Source organism: Mustela nigripes, chromosome 13, assembly GCF_022355385.1.
Source record: "Mustela nigripes isolate SB6536 chromosome 13, MUSNIG.SB6536, whole genome shotgun sequence".
NCBI classification, from domain to species: Eukaryota; Metazoa; Chordata; class Mammalia; order Carnivora; family Mustelidae; genus Mustela; species Mustela nigripes.
In genome coordinates, this window is record NC_081569.1 from 94628455 (window position 1) to 94651058 (window position 22604).

A 22604-nucleotide genomic window follows, 5' to 3' on the forward strand; every position below is an offset into this window, starting at 1 on the left:
AACATTGGGGTACAGATGGCCCTTCTTTTCACTACATCTGTACCCCAATGTTCATAGCAGCAATGGCCACAGTCGCCAAACTGTGGAAAGAGCCGAGATGCCCTTCAACGAATGAATGGATAAAGATATGGTCCATATATACAACGGAATATTATGCCTCCATCAGAAAGGATGAATATCCAGCTTTTGTATCAATATGGACGGGACTGGAGGAGATTATGCTGAGTGAAATAAGTCAAGCAGAGAGAGTCAATTATTATACGGTTTCACTTACTTGTGGAACATAAGGAATAACATGGAAGACACTGGGAAATGGAGAAGATAATTGAGTTGGGGGAAATCAGAGAGGGAGACAAACCATGAGACACTGTGGACTCTGAGAAAGAATCTGAAGGTTTTGGAGGGGGTGGGGGTGGGGGGTAAGGTGAGCCTGGTGGTAGGTATTATGGAGGGCACATATTGTATGGAGCACTGGGTGTGGTACATAAAAATGAATCTTGGAACACTGAAAATACTAAATTAAAAATAAATAAATAAATTCTTCAAATTGTTTTTGAGAGGCAGAGGGTACACACAAATGGGTTAGGGGAGTAGGAGATGGAGAAGCAGGTTTCCCATTGAGCAGGGAGCCTGATGTGGGACTTTATTCCAGGATCCTCAGATCATGACCTGAGCCAAAGGCAGATGCTCAACCAACTGAGCCACCCAAGTGCCCATAAATAAATAAAATCTTAGGGAAAAAAAAAAAAGTTTTCTCGTGCAGCTTTTGATAAATATATTGGATGGTGACAAGGAGCAGTGAATTCAATTTTATTCCCTGTCAAAGGTCCAAGTATACATCTATTTAATGGTGCAAATTTAGTATGATCCTATATGGTTTAATGTATATCCTTCAACATCTACGAGAAGCCAACAGATTATTTGACATTCTCTAAGGAAAACTATCGAGTATAGCCATGTTTATGTCTCAAAAAAAGCAAACCACCTCTACCAGAAAGTGAACAGAGAACTCTATGGACAGGGCCAAGATTCACCTTCTGAATTTGCTTTAATGCCCAAATGAATAAGTGATTAAAACCCCAAAGTTCTACTTCACTGAAAAGATTATAAATTATTTTGAGCATCACTGGTAAGATATTCATAAACCACCAGGATCAAAAAGTATTTACATTTTCAACAGAGTTCTCTGATTGGCCTTAGTTGGATGTGTCTGTTTTCCAATTGGGCTCTGGATCCAAAAGAATGCACAGAAAGTAAATTGCTTCCTTCAGGTTATAATTCTCAAATGTTTTGGCCATTTTTACTATTTTCCTTCAATTTCTCTGTGGATTAAAAATGATAATGAATTTTGATTAAAATGTTTGACTGCCCACTGTGCAGTTTATCACTGCATTGCTCTGCAATACAAGGTAATAGCCGTAACAATAATGATATTATTAATTACAATAAAATTCTTAACACTTAACGTCTGGCATATGGAGAGGGCTGAATGTACATGAAAAATTTATTGAGCACCAAATATATACTGTCAACTGTATGTATTTTCACATATATTAGTTCATTTCATCATTATTACAATTCTGTGTACTATCAGTTCCCTCACTTTGTACTAATATTTAAAACTAATATTTAAAAAAAGTTAAATGAGGGGCATATGGCTGGCTCAGTAGGTAGAGCAGGCGACTCTTGAGTTCAAGCCCCACATGTGGTGGGGGGGGGAGCAGGGGAGTGGAGGAGGGAACGGGGTTAAATGACTTTTTCAAGGTCACAATAAACAAAGTTGTAATGGCTAGGTTGAAAACTGAGATCTTCTAAAATGCCCAGCCTTGCTGGCAATTTTATTTAATGGGCCAAACCCCACTTAAGTACAAAATCATAGGAGTCATTGTTGATGCTTTTCTTGAATCTCTCAGAAATCTTTGTTCATTTGGCTTCCAAAACATATCCCAGTCTCACCATTTTGCAACGTCTCAGTTGATATCTAAGCCATTATTACGATCTTATCTGAAATGGATTAATTGCCTGTCAGCAGGTTGCACTGCTTTAATTCTTTGACCCTATGTCCCATTCTTCACACAAGAAAGAAAAATAACATTTAAACACACATATTGAGATGTATTGATTATAATCCTCCTTACTCCCACCTGTTACGGAGACGTCAAGTGCTTATAGCACCCTTTGTTTTCATACATATTTGCTTTTCTGTTCCTAGAATTCTTCATGCTGTTCCCTGCCTCACGGCCTTTCTGTCTACTAGTTCATCTACCTAGAAAGTCTCCCTTCAGCCTCTTGTCTCACATACTCCACCAAGATCTTCACATGAATCAGCAATTTCTCTTCATTTAGATCTCAGCAAGGTATCACTATCTCTGAAAGCCTTCTCTGGCCATTCCATCCGGAGTAGTATCGCAGTCCAGTACCCAATCTGTCTCTACCTCATTTTCCTGCTTTTTCACTCTATCCCACTTAACACCATTACAAGTTATCATTTACTGTATTTGTTCAACTATCCATGGTCTCCTCCACTAAAATGTGAGCTTTTGTGCACTATTATATTTCCAAAGGTTAGAACAGCCCCTTACATTATAGGCAAGTCAATAATATTGATTACGTGAATGAAAGGATATAGGGTTGTGTCTACTATGACTCACTAGCCCTGAAACATACATGCCATACCTTGGGCACTGTTATTCTGAAGATGAATAAACTATCATGTAAATCTCTGTCTGTAAAAACATGGTGACTATAAGTAAACATCACCTGTTCATTGTTTTCACACAAAGCACCCCAAGATGTTTAGGTTACCAAATGAATCATTAAGACTTTCACATTTGCACAGAAACCAGTTTGACGACGTTTGGAAATAAAGGATATCACTCAAGACAAAGAAACATTTACTTATAAAGCAAAACAAAACACAACTTCAGGCTGACAAACACAATGAACACACAAAAAAGGCTACCTGGGTCATCTCCATTTGTTAGTACAAGGTCCCAAACGAGAACTTTAACCTCTTTTTGAGTTAGTTCTATCTAAAAAAAAACCAGGAAAAATAACAATACTTGACTCATAGAACAGGGTGGTCTCTCTTGTTGCTGTTGTTGTCATTGATGATGATGATAATTATTTTAGTTTGTCGTGGTTGGGAGGGAAGGGGCTAGTGGAAATAAGGGAAATGACAACAGTCCCCCAGAGCCACACTATATCACCATTATGGCCTTTCCCCCACACCTCATCTATTCTATCTACTTCCTCCATTGCCATGACCACATGACTTCAGTCCCAATCTAGATTTGTAAAATGGTAAAAAAGATATCAGTTTTTACTGAATCAGGCCCTTTCACACACAGAGAGGAAGAGGGGAGGGGTGCACGTGTTGATGAAAAGTAAAGATAAAGATTAGAAAAATCTAGAATCCTAAATATAAGAATCTCATGTAGTACAGAAACACTGTTAAAAATAAAATAGTCTATGGGGTGCCTGAGTGGCTCAGTCTGTTAAAACAGTGCCTGCCTTCGGCTCGGATCCTGATCCCAGAGTCCTGAGATCAAGCCCCACATAGGGCTCCCTGCTCAGCAGGAAGCCTGCTTCTCCCTCTCCCACTCCCCCTGCCTGTGTTCCCTCTCTTGCCGTCTCTCTCTCTCTGTCAAAAAAATAGAATCTTAAAAAAAAAAAAAAAACGAGATACTCTCATAAAAAATAACAAATAAAATTTCAAACTTATTCAGGCAGACCACTTTCAGAACAGAAAAGGTTGGGATATATTTAAATGTGGAAGGCATCCATATTTTCACATAAAATACAATGATGGCATGCATACCCAGGTCCTGTCTCAAAAAGGGACAAAAATATTTAGTCCTAGTTTTGCACATTTCTATTATTATGGGATAGATAGTTATGTTTTCATAATCTAGTAAGCTAGTAATAGCTCTAAAGGTTTAAAATTATTTATGGAAAAAACACATAGAATTAAGAAAATTTAATCTGTTAAAATTCTGTGTTTTTGCTGCATATTGAGACACAACAGCATTATTCCATTTTGGTGATAAAATGAGAGTGTTAACAGGAGCACAGTTTGGGAGTGACAACTTCAAACAAAAGCTTGATGCCTACCAACACACTAAATACATCTGTTTGTTAGAAAATATCAAAAATTACCAAAAGGGTGGTGAGAAGGACAAGGTGAGAGTGATGTCTCAGTAAAAAAAGAAAACAATATTTATGTGTGACATGCTGCATACAATAATTTTGCAAGAAAACAAAAAGCCACTTTCTAACAGGAATATCTTATGAAAAATAGAAATGACTGAAACAGGAAATATCAGACATAAGGACAATATGCCAGTTAATACTTCTTTGGCAGCTTTTCTTTATGAAATTGAGAAAATAACTTGCTAGGGAAGCTCAGCCCATGAAAATCAACATTAGAGTCTTTCCTACTTACAAACCAATTAATGGAAAGCAAACCCATACTGGCACTTCAGGGTCTGCTGTCCAAGGAACGTGATGTCTGAGTACTGTAAAGTGGTTTCATTGTGTTGTGTCTGGTTCCCCATCCCCCCTGCCTTTTTTAAAGCTGGGTTGAGGGGCACCTGGGTGGCTCAGTCAGTTAACCATCTGACTCTTGGTTTTGACTCAGGTCATGATCTCAGGGTCCTGGGCTCTGCGCTCTGTAGGCAGGCTGCATGAGACTCTCTCTCTCCCTCCCCCTTTGCCCTTCTCTCTGCTCCAGTGCGTGCCCTCTTTCTCCAATAAATAAATAAATAAATAAATCTTTAAAAAGAAAATCTGGGTTGAAATTGATGGCAAATGGTTGATGATTCTATTCTTTACTCGTTCACTGAATCATCAAGATATGTCAGGCATGGGTTATGGGTGGAGATGCAAGGGGAAATACGACTTGGATTCTGTCTTCAAGGAGTATTCCTTCTTGGGAGAAATACAACAGGTGAAGAGGTAATTATTATTATTATTAGACATTGGGACAGTTGCTAATAAAGATTGGAAGGAATTCTCAAAGGCATTAGGAAAAAGGGTAAGAGTGAAGTCTCGATAAAAGAAAAAAAAAACATTTTTTTTTCGGTGACTTATTTTTTTAAGACTTTTTAAACCATTTTTAATTATACAGTTCAATGCTGTTAAATATAATCACATTGTTGTGCAACAGATCTCTAGAATCTTCTCATGTGGCAAAACTAAAGTTGCATACCCATTAAACAACTCCTGGTTCCTCCCTGCTCTTAGCCCCTGGCAACCACCATTCTATTTTATGTTTCTGGGATTCTGATTACACAGAGAAGTGGAATCATACAATATTCATCTTTTTGTGACTGGCTTATTTAATTTAATAAAATGTCTTGAAGCTTCATTCATATTGTAGCATGTGGCAAGTTTTCCTTCCTTCTATAGGACTGAATAATATTCCGCTGTATATACCACATTTTATCTATTCATCTGATGCTGGACACTTGGATTCTTCCATTTCTTGGCCATTGTGAATAATGCTGCTATGAATATGGGTGTACAAATACATATTTGAGATCCTGCCTTCGCCATTATGGACATATATTCAGAAGTGGGATTGTTGGATCAGACAGAATTTCATTTTTTGAGTAATTTCCACACTGTTTTCCATAGAGGCTACATCATTTTATATTCCTATCAACAAGGCACAAGGGTTCCAATTTCCCTACAACCACATTAATGACTATTATTTTCTGCTTTTTAGATAGTAGTCATTCAAAAGATTGTGAGTTTTAATTGTTTTTATTTGTTTTCTTAGTTTCAAGTTTTTAGTTAAATTCAGTTAACTAAGTTAAATTTAGTTAAATTTAGTAAAATAGAGTGTAATATTAGCCAGGTATAGAATTTAGTCATTCATTACTTGTATGTGAAACCCAGTGCTCATCCCAACAGGTGCCCTCCTTAATACCCAACACCCATTTAACCCATCCCCTCACCCACTTCCCTCCATCAGCCTTCAGTTTGTTCTCTATAGTTAAGAGTCTGTTTTATGGTTTGCATCTCTCTTTTTTCCTTCCCCTTTCTCATTTCTTAAATTCCACATATAAGTGAAACCATATGGCATTTGTTTCTCTGATTTATTTTGCCTAGCATTATATTCTAGCCCCACCCATATCATTGCAAGTGGTAAGGTTTCATTCTTTTTTAGTAGCTAAGTAATATACCTGTGCATGTGAATGTGTATGTGTGTGTGTGTACCACTTCCTCTTTATCTACTCATCAGTCAATGAACATTTGCATTCTTTCCATAATTTGACTATTGTTGATAATGCTGCTATAAACTTCAGGGTGCATGTGTTCCTTCCAATAAGTATTTTTGTATCCTTTGGGTAAATACCTAGTAGTGCAATTGCTGGGGTAAAAGGCTAGTTCTACTTTTAACATTTTGAGGAAGCTCCATACTATTTTCCAGAGTGGTTGCACCAGCTTGCATTCCCACCAACAGTGTAGGAGGGGTCCCCTTTCTCCATACCCTTGCCAACATCTGTTGTTTCCTGAGTTGTTAATTTTAGTCATTCTGACAGGTGTGAGATAATATTTCATTGTGGTTTGATTTGACTTTCTCTAATCATTGAAGGTATAAGGCATTTTTCATTTATTTGTTGGTCATTCATATGTCATCTTTGAAAAATGGTGATTCGGTAAGTTTAAGAAAACAAACATTTATTTAGTAGGCACTATTTTCTCAGCACTGTTGTAGCTGATCCTCAAATGTATTATCTCATTTAATTATCTCAACATTATATAAAACTAAATTAGCTACTGTGAGATGGATGGGGTGTGATTAGGTAAACTGAGGGATTCATAGGGTTCATAGGGTTGAATAACTTGATGTAGGTCTTCAGCTAGGAAGTGGTAGAGGAAAAGTTTAACACAAATATTGTGACCCTTCCAAATTATTAAATTATTGGTTTCCAAATTATGAAACATCCAAAGATTTCAAAATATTGAAATACCTAAAGTATTAAAGATACTATAGATTAACAAAGAACATGTTCCAAATCTTAGCCAAAATATAGCAGTGCGAAGGAAAACTGTATGTCAGAGAAGAGCCTGGCAATGGGTTGATTGGAACATGGCATACCACAGAATCGTGAGGGATGGAGGAAGTGTTGTCAACAAAAGCCAGAACACGTTTCCACAGGTGCTGTTATGCAAGGGGATAACATGAGCAGATTTGTATTTTTTGAGTGTGGATAGGTGTCTACGTCCAGGTTGTTAGTGCTTAGCTTTGTCCATCTGGCCTATATCTGCATCAGCTACAGGAACTTTTCAAAAATGTATTTGCAGTATCTTCTCCTCGAGGAATTTTTCCAGACTCTACCCCCTTTCTCCTCTTTTCAATGTTCACTTTTGGTTGACTTACTCAATTTTCACAAGAAGAGATGTCACTGAAACTGGACTTTTCTTTCCCTTGTTACTTAAAAATGGCAATTTGGTTTCATAGTTGCACGGCTTTCATTTTGGCGTCTGCTAGTTATAGCTTCTCGTACCACATTTCTTGGTCTCATTCAATGTGTTTTTAACAACAGTCAATTTCCCAGTACACTATTCTTCTGTCTGAGCATTACCCTCATGTTAATCCTGCTTGTCCGGTAAACGAAACTGGAGAGTAGGTGTTACTGGAAGCAAGCGCTATTTGTACATGTAGCCTAGATGCTAGCTGAGGTCATTCTGACCACTGAGAGTTTTACATAAAATTAAATTGACCCTCCCCCATCTACGTTTAATGGGACATTTGAATCGCACTTCCAGATTTCCACAAATTCAAGGCTTGGGTTATTTTAGCTTTCTGTTTTTGTAAATTCAAATTTCTAGGTTTTTCTGAACCTCTGATCTCACTTATATCACATTCCCATGAAAAAGTCAAATTTTTCTTCTCCATGCTCCACATCAACCTATAATACATTCCCTTTCACTTGGTGTTAAGATGATTCATCTAGAGCATGTGTAGGAGACTCCTGAATTTTGGAATAACTGGGAGGAGAGGTGGGGGTTACATTGTAGGATTACCAGGAAAACTGCTGACAATACAATATTAAATACTTGCACCTCCAAAAATCTTTCATCTACTTTCCCTCCATTCCAATCAGGAGTTTATCAGTAGCTGACACTTTAACAAACAGTGCCCTCCCCTCCCATGTTGCTCAGTGACCCTTCTCTCTCTCTAACTGCTTTCTCCTTCTGCCTCACCCTCTGACTCCCCTCCTCCCCTTCTCTGGTTTCCCTTACTAGCAAATCTCGGAGCATTTCTCTAGTAAAACAATTTATATCTATTTGCTTCTTCCTTTCCGACCAAATCAGGCATTCAAGTGCTCATCTTATACACTTAAAGAAGATAATATGCTACCCAAAGATCATTTCTCTAGAAGGAAATTCTGACACTCCATTAAGGGAAGAAGTGATTCTACTTAATCATGATGTTAAATAGCATATATATTTTTTTCTCTATTATATTTGATTAGGTTCAAGGTCATTGGCTGTTTAATTTGGGAGAAAAATGACACAAAATTTTTATTAAATGTAATAAATTTAAAAAATATTTAGTTATATATGGACAGAGGTGTGAAAAAGGGAAAGAGAAAAAAAAGGGCAGGGGAACAAATAGAAAAATAAAGGAGACAAGAGTAGGCTAGAAAGGTATAGACAGGGAGAGAAATGGATATATGTAGAGATAGTGTCAGGTTAAGAAAGTCCAGGTTTAAAATAAATTTAGTTATCATTTACACTGTGGCTGGCAGCATGTATACTCCTCTGCTCAAAACACTCCAAACAACTTCAGCTGAGAATAAAAAGCAGCATTCTTTCAACAGTCAACACGACCCTGTGCTTCTGCCCTCCTTGTCTCTCAGATCTCATCTCTTATGCTCTTATAGCTCACACTAGTCCAGGCACTCTGACCTTTTCCTCATTAACAATTGGTATGATCTCATCTCAGGGATATTGTCCTTGTTATGTCCTCTTCCGAAAATGTTTTGCCATACCCCGATACCTCCTTCAAGTACTTGCTCAAATATCAGCTTTTCACTGAAGCTTTCCCTGAACATTTTATTGAAACTTGAAATAAACCACTTTCAGCTCTCCACAACTCCTACTCTTTTTTTTCAAACACATTTTTTAAATTTTTTTATTAACATATAACGCATTATTTGTTAAGGGGGTTCAGGTCTGTGATTCATCAGTCTTACACAATTCACAGTGCTCCTACTCTTATATTTTACTTATATAGTTGTGCTTTGTCTTTGTCCCCTTATCAGTATATTCTTTTTTTTTTTTTTTTTAAGATTTTATTTGTTATTTGACAGAGAGAGACACAGTGAGGAAGGGAACACCAGCAGGGGGAGTGGGAGAGGGAGAAGGAGGCTTTCAGTGGAGCAGAGAGCCCCATGTGGGACTTGATCTGAGTACCCTGGGATCATGACCTGAGCTGAAGGCAGACGCTTAACAACTGAGACACCCAGGCACTCCAAGAACAGGGACTCGTGTCATTTCTTTCACTGATAGTTTGTCCAGCACCTAGAATTGTGCCTGATACATAGTGTTGCTCGGTAAGATTTTTGTAATGGTTGAACCCTAAATCTATTACCTATTATCTAAACTGCTTAATCAATCCATTTCATAGTTTTTCAGGAGCTCTATCCAGAAACAGACACTTAGCCTGAAAAAATGGGAAGGACATGGGAAAATAAGAACCAGAACAAGAATGTGGAGTCCGAGATCAATGTTTCCCAAAGAATCTTATGTAGAGTTGTGTTCTTCAAACATTTTTGCCCACATATCTCCTAAAAGACTAACTGCTAAAATCCAAGTATACCTCACATATTTTCAGGTTAGCCTCTAACATTATTCTCTTAACTTTAGTTGCAAAGATGTAAGGTAACTATTGAGATTTGAAAATAATATGATTATATCATTCACTTAACAGGATCCATGGATTGTGAAGATATTAAAACCCCTGAATTGTTACACGTTAAAAGGGTGAATTTTATGGTATATGGATTATATATTAATTTCAAATTGTTTAACAATAAAAAAAGAACTTTGGCTTGCCTCCAAAGTTAAAATCTGCCAAAGTTCTGACTTTGAGATTAACTAAATTCACCTATAACTAAAAGAGAACATTTATGTTTTCCTTATTTTCCTTTTTAGCAACCACTTATAATAACATCTTTGATGTTGTACATTTAGCAAAACCTATCCTTTCAAAGATGGGATGAAAAAAGTTTTGTCACTTTTTGCTCAATAAACAGCCATAACTTATGGAAAATAAAAGGGGGGTATGCTCAATATCATCTGTTAAAATATGAAAACATGGTCTTGGTAATAGACATTTTACATCATTTTTTTCCTCATGGAATCATGTTTCATTTCACTTTTCCCCAGAGTATTTTATCTTGAGGTAATATGTTTATATGCTTGAAAGTCATTTACTGATTAATGTTTCATATTACCTGTGGGAGAAATGGAGTGTATTTTTGAGGTTGAGATTAAAGTACTTTGAGTCATCACTAAAATCATATTAGTACGTAATTGATCTAAAAATATAAATACATTATATTTTTTGAAAAGTATTTATTGAAAATGTATCTCTTAATCCAATGAATAAAGCTACTTTTTTTCAAATTAATTCATGTATACTAAACAATCATTATGGCTAGAATGAAACTAAGGGTTCAACATCCCTCTTTTTCTATTTTTCATTCTCCTAATGAAAATCTGAGAGAAGTGCTCATATAAATAAGAATAGAGGAATTTTACTTCTTTGAAATTCCAGCTTTGGGAAAAATAACATACAGTGCCATCCCACATCATCGAACATTATTTCCAGTAACCTATTTAGTAATAACTTCATTAAGAAGTTGTCTTCATTAAGAACTTCATCTTCAATTCTGTTGAAAGCAAAAAGAATTGGAAACTATCTTAGCTGTGGGAAAAATCTGTTACCCAAACAGAAGTCACTTACCTTTTCAACTCCAAAACTAGTTTCCATTTGTTTGGTTTCTTGAAGGTTTTTGTTTTTGTTTTTGTTTTCCTCACCCTGAGGTAATACACCAAAAATAAGATTAAGGCTGTTAACTCTAAGTGTTGGTGTTGTATTGTTGTTGTATTTTTTTGTATAAAAGTCTAACAGTGATTATCATGGATGGTGGGGTGACAACTTAAAACCCCCCAATCCTCTCTAAAGCATATCAATTTTAAAGAAATTGAAAATACTCTCGTTAATTCCCTTAAAACTATTCCTCTACTCACAGACACTTGTTTGAAGATTGCTGCTAAGGCATAAAGAAAAAAAAGAGAGAGAGAGAGAGGAAAGAAAGGAAGGGAGGAAGGAAGGAAAAGAAAGGTAACAAAATCTCACAAATAAGCGTTCTAAAACTTTCATGAGGTAGACATGTTTCAGGAATGCTTTTGTTCTTTCCTTCTTAAGAGATTCATAATATTCACTGTTCTCTGGTGAATAGTCACTGTTCACGGTTCTCTGTTTGCCTTGTTTAATTCAGCCCTTCTAAATAATTTTTGAACACAGAACCCTTTTCCCTTGTAAGATTATTTGACAACCCAGAGAATTAATAGTCCATTGGTACATGTTTAACACTATTCTAGATGTCGCTACTGAAAGACTTGGGCGCATATGTGTGTGTGTGTGTGGTAAAGTAGGAACTTAGAAAAAAAATAGAGTTTTAGAAAATAAGGGCTTGCTGTCATTGGAAAGTGAATTCTGGTGAAAAGGAATCTGAGAGAGTAGATGGGGACCCAGGAGCAGAACAGGATATTGCATATTCAGAACAGAAAAGGGGCTAGTTCAAGAAATATGGGGGAAGGGAGAAGACTCAATGTCACCACCAAATTATTATATAAGAGACTGACAAGACTGTCCAACATCTAGGATGCTTCATACATATTCAACAGATAAGCTGCGGCTGATAACAGAGTGTTCTTTCTTCTGGAAGCTGGGGGTGGGAGCCTAGACAGAAAATAACTCTGCATCTCCAGAGATCGAGGGAGAAAATTCATTCAGCCTCAAACTGGTGCTAGGTGGAAAAAAGAAATGCTAATTTCAGGGGTAAAAAAAGGATAGCAGAGCCCAAAATATAATGCTATGTGTGAACTACCTGGAAAGATTACACAGTTAGGATGAGAGTAATGAGTTATTTAAATTAACACAACATAAATTAATACCTAGTCAGCTTGCTCTCAGAGATTGCCTAGAACTATAATAAAATTTCGTGTGCTCAATGAAGTGCACATATTTTTGGGAAAAGAGTGACACAAGAGAAGTGAAAGAGGACAGTCAGGCTTGAAGACAGAGGTGAAGTCTGTATGAAGCCCCTAGATAGGAGGAAGAAGGCCCCTAAAACGAGCATAGGTGGTATCCAGCAGTCATCTCTAAAAGGCTTCCTTGAACGTGCCTCTCTCTTCTCAGCATTCAGGCTGTAATTAACCTTTATTATTTTATTACTTTAAAGATGTATTTTTATTTAGAGAGAGAGAGAGAATGTGAGCAGGGCGGCAGGGGTGGGGGTGAACAGAGGGAGAGAGAGTCTTAAGCAGATTCACGCTGAGCGCCGACCCTTTTGTAGGGCTTGATTTCAGGACCCTGAGATCATGACCTGAGCTAAAACTGGCTGTACCACCCAGGCACCCCTTCTCAGAGTGTGATTTTAAAAGCAATTTAGGAACATTATAGAAATCATCACACCGGTAAGTAAAAGAGTAAACCAGCACGGAAAATATCCACAGTGAATAGCAACAATTTAGAAAAGTAAAACTTTTGTCTATATAACCCTTGTAATGTTTAGATGAGCATCTTTTTTAGGGGTCTCTGAACATATATCTGATGGAACTGGACTGATTTGAACAAATCATAAACTAAGGGCTGAAAACCAGATGTGACTAAATCAACTCCTACTTCAAACCTAAATGTTCAAGGCCCCCCTCTGTACAAAGTCCTATCATCAGTCCATCAAGTTCCTAAAGTATGCAAATTCCAGCAACGGTTTAAATGTGAAATCCAAGAGACAGACTTATATTTAGCTTTAATACCAGTTACTATGACAACCAATGGGCTATTTAAAGTTATTAGCATTCTAGCCCACTGAGTTAATAATACGGACAAGAATGGCATAAAAGTTAAGCAAAAGCAAATCACTTCGATGTCATATCACATAGCAATGACAGCGAAAGCCATGGAGGCATAAAGAGGGTTTGGAGAAATATAGTTAAAAGGACCAATCAATCATCGGCTCTTGAAACCTGTAGCACATTATTGATGTCTTCTATCTACCATATTCTTCAAGCTCATTAAAATACTAAGTTCAGGATTTAAACAAAACAAAGTGAAACCATCAAATTGGAATGGACAAAATGATACTTAGCTAAAACATTTTACAACAATATGGTCTCTACCTTACTAAATATCCCTTGTTTACATCTCAACGCAAGGTGGTGAAGAGTGGAATACAGAGTTAGCTCTGGGATATGCACAGGATTTTAACAAAGAAAAAGGTGATGCAATAAGGAGGAAAGGATTAAGTTTCATGAACTGTTGTTTGGAAGATTCATCTGCTAAAAGCGGCAAAGAATGATATAAGATGTTAAAAACAGATGGCCTAAGTCACAGTGCTATATCACATAAGTATGGAGAGAACTAAAATAGCCCAAGTAATATTTTTATTAACAAGATGCCAAGTACAGCAGCAAAAACACCTTTAGAAAGAATCTCACTTCAGAAAAAGGTTTCCCCCCCTTACACTTGATGCTATTTTCTGAATTACTCTTGGTCTGTTGCATATGTTCAAGCATCTGGGTACTTGCCATGCTCAGATGAAAGAAACTAACCTCTCTCCTTGAATGAGGCTTCCTTGTCTTATGAGCCTACCTGTGTGATGGAGATAATGAGAGTAAACTAAACACACAACTTATGAGGAAAGTGCTATCCTTCATACTCTTGTGGAGAATTTTTTTTTTTTTTTCCACATTAAACAAGCTGACTGGAGAATTCTCTGGTCTTTGAATTAGTTATGAAGAAAGAAACATTCATTAAATCTGATGACAGTAAATGTTGTTGGAGTGACCTTGGGATTATTAAAGGTGATGCCAGAAAACCACTTTAAGAACATGGACACCCTTGGGGATGGGTGTGAGCAGTGAGCTGTGATTACCCACAGGCATTTTGCTTATAAGACCGACATACAACAAGCAGATCAGGGCATGGGAGATGCATAGAGATGTGAGAAAAATCTCCCAAACCAGAAAGAAGAGTCTGAGGTTTATAAAATGGTTCACTTGTACGGTACCACCAATAAATAGTATTCACTAACATATATGGATTCATTCATCTATAAATTATACCTAGGGATTACTTTGGAAAAGTGGTGTGGTGTCATGGTTAAGAGCATAGAATATGAAGCCAGACAACCTGGATTTGAATCCCAGCTCCTCTATTCTGGACAAATCAGGTGACTACTCTGGGCTTCATCTGATGTCTTCTCACAAAGCTATTCTAAAGATCAAATGAACTAATCAACTTAAAGCCCTTAGAACAGTGACCAATATATACTTTTCACTATATACCATTTATATAATCATTATATATTATGTAAATTATGGAGATAAGCACAAATGGAAATTCTAATATTTTCCTTGCTTGCCCAGTGCATTTGCTGGCGCAACCTCACCATTGACCAACGATCTAAGGGACAGAAGTTGAACAGAGGAACAAAGTATCATCAAAAGATGCAGATGGTCGTCCCTGTTCAAGCAATGACCAGGAAAGATAGGACAAAAAGGTGCTAACATCTGTCCTGACAGTATCTGGTATCTCGGACTTTACCCGCACACATGAACAGAATAGATTTTTTGAAACCTAATTTACGCTAAATGTGGCTTGGTAAAAATTTGGCTTTCCTTAGAGCTTTCTAACAATGAAATAATATTCCAGTCAAAGAATGAAACTGCCTCCTTAGCCATTGCATTTCTCATAATAAATAAACAAGGAAACCAATAAACTTAAAATCATCGTGGTTTTAGTTGGCATGAGTCTACCTCTCAAGTTCACTGAAAAATTTGATTCTAGAGCCTACCAGGCAGTCTGTGGGGTAACCTTGGATAGAGGCAAATTCGCCAGGGTATTCCCCCGCTGTGTAGCTCTTGCCTGCCCACCATCCAGGCTAGATCCTCCTGGTCACATCCCAGCTACTCAGTTCCTTCCCCTGCCTTAAATCTAGGTAAGTAGAATCATAGAGATCTGACTCTCCATAACCTCAAATCTTAGAACTTAAAGAATCGAGATTTACTTAGTTATGTAGATTCAAATTACAAAGTGTAATTTTCCACCTTCAGTCTTATAATCTCATTTTGGTATGCAATAAAGAAAAATACTAAGGCAGGTATGGTTAAATCGTGGTATGGAACAGCATTTTTCAAGCCTCTCCCAAAACATATTTGATTTATACTTCCTTGTGAGAGGTCATCCTTTCTTTGTATTAGAAAGATCTCTGATCTACTACTGGTTTTTCACGTTTCAGTGAGGTACTCATTTAAAAAACTCCTACAGTAGAATGACTGATGATGTCCTATATTTAGGACTAACATGATTGTCATCACAGGCAAAGGAGCTAGAAAGCTACAACAAATTCACTGCAATGGTATCATACCCTCATAGGCCAACTCCCAGACCTCATGTCATTGCAGGGATCACAACAGCACAGCAAAACCATTCACATTTGCCTTGTGATTGTCTGAATATCCACTCACAGCCTATGTTGTAAGCCATCCTTATACTACAACTGACAATGATTCACCTTATCCTAAGTTTTATGATGTCATTGGTCATGATGTCTCTTTTTCTCTTTCATGAGGAAAAATAACAAAATGACCCTGAGTTCAAAAACCCCAATAAGCACTAACTTATGACTAAGCCAGCCCGCCTCTGTGGTGTTACATAAGCTCTCCAAGTCATGTCCCATTTTGTCACAGATTTATCTAAAGCTGTGATACTCAAAGTATCACAGAATTTATTTCACAGAATTTGTTTATTTATTTATTTATTTCACAGAATTTACCATTTTCACCATTCCCTGAACCCAGGAAGAAAATTAAAAAGCAATCTCTTTAAGTCAAGATGTCCTTGGAGAATAATTTAATAGCCACAAATGTTTCCAAGGAGCAGAGAGGTCCTATTTCTGAGCCCCTCTCCTATATTTGTACTTCTGAGCGCTGTACTACAGTGCTCACTAAAAACTCATGTCTTGCTGAAAATTACTTGGCGAAGAAATCTTCACTTCTCTGCTTTCAAATCACTGCAGATTTTCATGTCTTTATAGATATCACCATCAAGGTGGTAAACAAAAGGTAGTAAACAAAAACCAATAAACAACTATTATTAAAATTCATAATTCTTTCTTCCAAGTAGGTAAAAAAAATGGCATAACAACTAAGTTTTCTACATTCATAACAACTAAGCTTTCTACATTCCAAGGTTTACCTTCTAAGGAAGCACCAAAGAATTTTTAAATGTTTTCTTCCTGATTAGTGCTTTTCCTTGTTTTGCTCCTTGTCAATATCTTTCAGATTATATCTTCAAGTGGTTATCTTTGTTCAGCAGTGTGCTAGCAAATGTTTAACAACCAGTTCTCCAACAAAACACAAAGCCTTGACACTTACCATTTGCCAATTTCTGTGGTGTAAATGCTTCCAGAAGAGCTGATATCAAATTACCAATATAAAGACACTGAATGCAAAGTTAGAAAGAGATATCTCTACCATAGAGATAGAAGAGAAATAAATAACATCAAGAATATTGATAACAGGGGCACCTGGGTGGCTCAGTGGGTTAAAGCCTCTGCCTTCAGCTCAGGTCATGATCCCAGGGTCCTGGGATCGAGCCCCACATCGGGCTCTCTGCTCAGCGGGGAGCCTGCTTCCTCCTCTCTCTCTCTGCCTGCCTCTCTGCCTACTTGTGATCTCTGTCTGTCAAATAAATAAATAAAATCTTTAAAAAAAAAAAAAGAATATTGATAACAAGACATAGTAAAATAATTAAGAAGTGATTAGTTTTGAAGATTTATTACCTTCGGTTTTAATATAATTTATTTAATCATAAGATCATATTTAATGTTTAATAACATGTGTATTTAACAATCACCTTTCACAAGCCATTAAGTGCTGGCTCAAGTATACCACAGCTTCTGTTATGACAGCTAATCAAGATTTAAGCTTATATCTATCTTCAGGATAGTAAAATCCATATTTTATTTATTTATTTATTTATTTTTAATTTTAAAGATTTTATTTATTTATTTGACAGACAGAGATCACAAGTAGGCAGAGAGGCAGGCAGAGAGAGAATGAGAGAGAGGGAAGCAGGCTCCCTGTGGAGCAGAGAGCCCGATGCGGGGCTCGATCCCAGGACCCTGAGATCATGACCTGAGCCGAAGGCAGCGGCTTAACCCACTGAGCCACCCAGGCGCCCTAAAATCCATATTTTAAACATCATCTAAATACACTATATACTTTTTTTTATTGGTTGCTATATTTCTACTCATGGTAGTTGAAATATGTTACTATCTTCTTTTAAGTTCATGGAAAGACTAAATGCAGGGCATGAACTTGATAATACTGTGCCAGTGTTTGCTTTTGTTTGGGGAATTATATCTTCTTTAAACTGGATGATTTATGATATGATAAGTTGTTCAAAAAAAAAAAAGAAAAAAATTGCTGGGCAAATCTCTGAAAAGTCCTAGAAAAATTTCAGTGCTGGGGCGCTTGGGGGGCTCACTCAGTGCAGCAGCTGCCTTCAGCTCAGGTCGTGATCCAAGGGTCCTGGGATCAAGTCCCCCATCAGGTTCCCTGCTCAGTGGAAAGCCTGCTTCCCCCTTTCCCCTGCCTACTGATCTGCCTACTTGACCTCTCTCTCTCTCTCTCTAGCTCTCTGTCAAATAAATAAATAAATCTTAAAAAAAAAAAAAAATCACAATGCTACTGTGAGGATCAGTGGTGTCAGTATAATCTATTCTCACTTCAGAGGCCTTCCATGTTAATACAGACTAAAACTAATGAGCCCAAGTTCCTAACAGCACAGAAGTTCAGTACCTTCTAATCGCATAGTTTCCAAGCCTTTAAAGAGAAAGCCACAAATCCTAATACCTTCCACATAAAGTATACAGAAACCATAATCTTTAGCCTCTAAAAACCTTTACTGATATTATTGCAACTAACCCTATTAGTATCAACCACTATTGCTAAGCACTGATCTGGTTGGCATATATAGTACCTCATATAACCCTCACAGTCACATGGGGGAAGTACTTCTGTTATTCTCATTTTATTTATTTATTTGATATAGAGCAAGTAGGGGAGAGAGAATCTCAAGCAGACTCCACACTGAGTGATGAGACAAGGTGGGTCGGACACAGAGCCTGACACAGGGCCCAATCTCTCGTCCCTGATGTCATGATCTGAGCCAAAATCGAGTCTGATGCTCAAGTGACTGAGCCACCCAGGTGCCCTCTATTATCCTCATTTTAAAGGTGAGCACACTGGTGGGGTTTACATAAGACTAAATAACTAGCCCAAATAACGCTGGGGATAAAGCAGAAATCCAAACCCACACCTACCGAACTCATAAGCCTGTTCTTAATTCCACTATGTTTGTTAGACCTGGGATCTCTATCTCACTTGTACTCTATCCACCCAGTGTTTAAACCTGAAGCCCTAAGTGTATTTGATGTTGAGGAGTACACTTACTTGATCACTAAAACTACTAGGTTATACTTCCAAATAGGTTTCAAATTTGTTCATCTCTATTGCCACTATCCTATTCTAGGTTACCATCATCTCTGGCCTAGGAGAATCTCCTGCTTGATTTCCATTCCTTCCATCTCGCCACAATCCCCTGTATCGCCATGCTTAATCATTCTTCACCATGAAGCTAGAATAATCTTTCAAAAATTAAAGTCTGCTTCTGTCAATATCTTCATTAAAATATTTCAGTGAGGATTGGAATGAAGACCAAAGTCCTTAAAAAGGATTTCCCCAAGCTATTCATGATTTGCTCTTCAGGCTCTGACACTGCAATGTCCCCTTCTATAGTGACCAACTTCTGCTTCTCAGAAGGTGCCATGCTTTTACCCACTGACTTTTGAACAGGCACCTTCTTCTGCCTTAGGGGCTAAGCTTCTGCTCCTACCCTTCCCTGACACTCCCGTTCTAATCTGGTTAATTATTCAAATCTCAACTTAAAAATTTCTAGTGCCTAGAACAACATATAGTAGGATTTCATGGACTCTTAGAGGAACATTTTCTCCACCTAGGCTATGTCATATATTTGTTCTTGTGGGGGAGAAGCTATAGGCCATTTGAAATGATCCATTATCATCATTAACCATAGTCACTAGTATCACCCTGCAAGTAAAGAATACAGAGATAGTTAACTTCCCAGGGGCCAGTTTCCTTATCCAAAAAATGAACAGAATAGACCACATAGTTTTTACGAATGAATTTATAAAGAACACTTCTAAGTTAAAGGACTTTGTATCCTTCGTTGAGATAATTTTGGGGTCCAGAATACAAGAAGCATTAGGAATACCTCTAAGCAGCAAGGAGCATTTTTTTTATGAATATCGAAGCAGTTTTTGGAAGAAGTCAGATAACTGCAAGATACAGAATATAAATATTTTATTGATGTCTGTTTCATTAAAATACCAGTTAAATATGTGAGGGACTTGAGAATTAGGAAGGCTCTGGCTCTTGCTCAGAGGACACTTTTCAGATTTCAACATAAAATTCCCAAATATGTGAGTTTTCATGAGTCCACAGATGGAAAAAAAAAAAAAATCACCAGGATTATGCAAGTGATAGAGCTTTATTTGTGTAAGCATTTTGAGGGGCTGTTTTTACCTATAAGCCTAGATTCTTTCAAAAAACAAGAAAAAGACAGATGGAATAAGGTCTGGAAAAACAACAATATTTTTTCGCCTTGCAACCTATTACATCAGGAAGCATTTCCCTGTAGTTGTGATTATTACATTACGACTTGATTACTAACTATTATCGCCACAGTTGGAAAAGTAAAAGCCCAGCATGGGGCCATCTCCATTAAAAGAATATGAAATTCCCTAGCAAGCTCTGAGGCTGCATGTCTGCTGTGGGGTCGAACTCAGAAGTACATAAGTATCTACTTAAGATGCTGTTTCAAGGAGCACCCTAAGTTATATCATTATTTCATTTAGTTTGAACCGTACCATGGATTTTTCCATTAAGCAATATTAGACACTTAAACACTATTCTGAGGTTATTCGTGCTCTAAAAAAAGGCAGTGCAATTTTTTTTCTACTCTCTTGCCACAGGATGAGAATTTTCTATCACATGTATATGCAATCCTGATTTTGCCTAATAGAACAGACTAAGTGGTTACATAAACTAGAGAACACCAGTCACGTCAAAGAGACATAACTGAGCAGAGAAGCATTAATATTCATGTTGGTAATATGGGCATATGCCATTTAGGAAACCAGAGGGAAAGGAGCTTTAGTTGCTATAATTTAACAAGCCCAGAAAGTACCAAAAAAAAAAAAAAAAAAGTCAAATATATTCAAAGCATATAGATTAATGTTAATGGGAAAAGGGAATTATAATACAATTTTATATCTATTCTTCTTTTATGTGTCACTCAAATGACAAGATGGGCCAGGATGAGAAGTGAGATCTGCCGAAGTTTTTTGACAGTGTTTTTAGGACAAAACCTAGTGATGGAAAAACACCAAACTACTTAGATATTTTATAGTATATATTTTAAATATATATATATATTTATTTATTTATTTATACAGTATATATTTTAAATATATGCATATTTAAAATGACAAGTTAATAAATTAGCAGGTATCTAATTATCTGTGGGACAGATTGCATATATGTGGGTATGTGAGTAGTGTGTGTGTGAATGTACACTCAAAATAATAAGAGATACCTATGGAAGATACGTTACTTGATTAGATTTTCAAAACCATGGAGGTTTGCTTACTCAAGTAACTTCGGCTACCATAACCGTGTGGAGAAAATCTATACTTAGAGGATTAAAGCTTTTCTGAGATAAAGAGGAGGTGATTCCTCCTCTTCTGTAATTCTTGGCCATTTTCTTTCCTGTGTGGGATTCCTCACTTTAGAAGTGAAGGCATATCTCTGACAGGAGCCAGTCCAAGTATGGATATCCTCACTATCTGAGAGAGGAACTTAAAATGGTTCCAAATCTCAATATGGACAGGACTAACCTCCCTTCCCCCAAAGGTTTGGCTCTGCCCCTCCTTCAATCCTCACTCCACCAATAGCAGCAAAGATATCACCTCTGAATTCCTTCCTTCCTTTTATTTTTAATCTTTTAAATGAACTTAGAAATAACCAATGTAATTCTGTCCTCCCCAGCCTCCTCACCACCAATTTTGAAAAGAAAATCCCTACAAAAGCACAGGAAATTGTGTGAACAAGTCTGTGAGCTAACGATCAAAAAACTTGTGTCATTATAAAAGAAAATAATGGATGAAATTTGAAAGTCTAAAATGTGGTTCTAGGTATTTTGGGAAGGAGTTTCTCTAAAGAAAAGGATGAGAAATGAGTACCCAGAGAACCTGGTAAAATACAGAGCCTGCAATTTGAAAAGACCCTGGGAGCACCGCCCTGTAAACAGGCACCAGGTAGCAGCAGGAATGATAAAGTCAGAATTCCCATCCCCAGCCCCATGACTGGCTCTACAACCTCCTGATTCTGGATAAATCACAGAGGCTGAAGACACCATTACTGTCCCCCTCTAGAAGGAGCAACACCACTAATGTTAGAAGATAATTCTTTGCAACTTATTAAAATTACTCTTCCCTTTTGCCACCATCGCTAAAGTGCGAGCAGCCAAAACAAAGCTCAGTCCCTTTGGGACTTCTGACGGAAACAAGAACTATAAAAGGCATTTCAACGCATCTTCCCACATGTGCAGTAAGATTATGTCTTCCCCTCTTTACAAACAGTGGAGAGAGAGGAAACATTTGATTCATGCCCATCCCAAAGGAGGCTGAAGTACAGGTTCTGTGAGGACACTACAAAGGTCAGCAAATTGGCAAGGTCATCCGGGTTCATAGGAAGAAATTGTCCTCTACATGGAACAAAGAGAGCGTGAGCAGGAGGATGGCACCACGGACTATGTGGGCATTCACTCTAGCAAGGGGGGGCGGGGGTATCCCTAGACTAAAACTGGACAAAGACCACAAAAAGATCCTTGAATTGTAAAACCCAAATCTCCTCAAGAAGGAAAGGGAAAGGGCAAACATAAGGAAGAAACAATCGAGGAGATGCAGGAATAAAGTAAAATAAAAGTTGTTAAAATGAAAAAAAAAAGAAATTATAAATAACATAACTATTAGTAAAATTTTACTTTTAAATAACTCCCCCCAAGTAACTATTTGTTCCTTATTTTCCCTTGAATTTCTGAAATAATTTTCTTTCCCCATTAAGAGTGACAGACTCTTACAAACACAGTTTAATCTAGGACCTCACACTTAGTGAGAGTCACAGTAGACTGAAAATCACTGTTG

General features: G+C 37.3%; 1 protein-coding gene and 1 pseudogene across 1 annotated transcript in view; one reads left to right on the top strand and one right to left on the bottom strand.

Moving 5' to 3' along the window:
- Positions 1-22373, top strand: part of LOC132029186 (large ribosomal subunit protein uL24-like) — a 48752-nt pseudogene extending 26379 nt beyond the window's left edge.
- The window catches only part of MDGA2 (MAM domain containing glycosylphosphatidylinositol anchor 2), an 844384-nt gene that overhangs the window by 437502 nt on the left and 384278 nt on the right, over positions 1-22604 (bottom strand). The gene's annotated exons all lie outside the window — the stretch shown is intronic.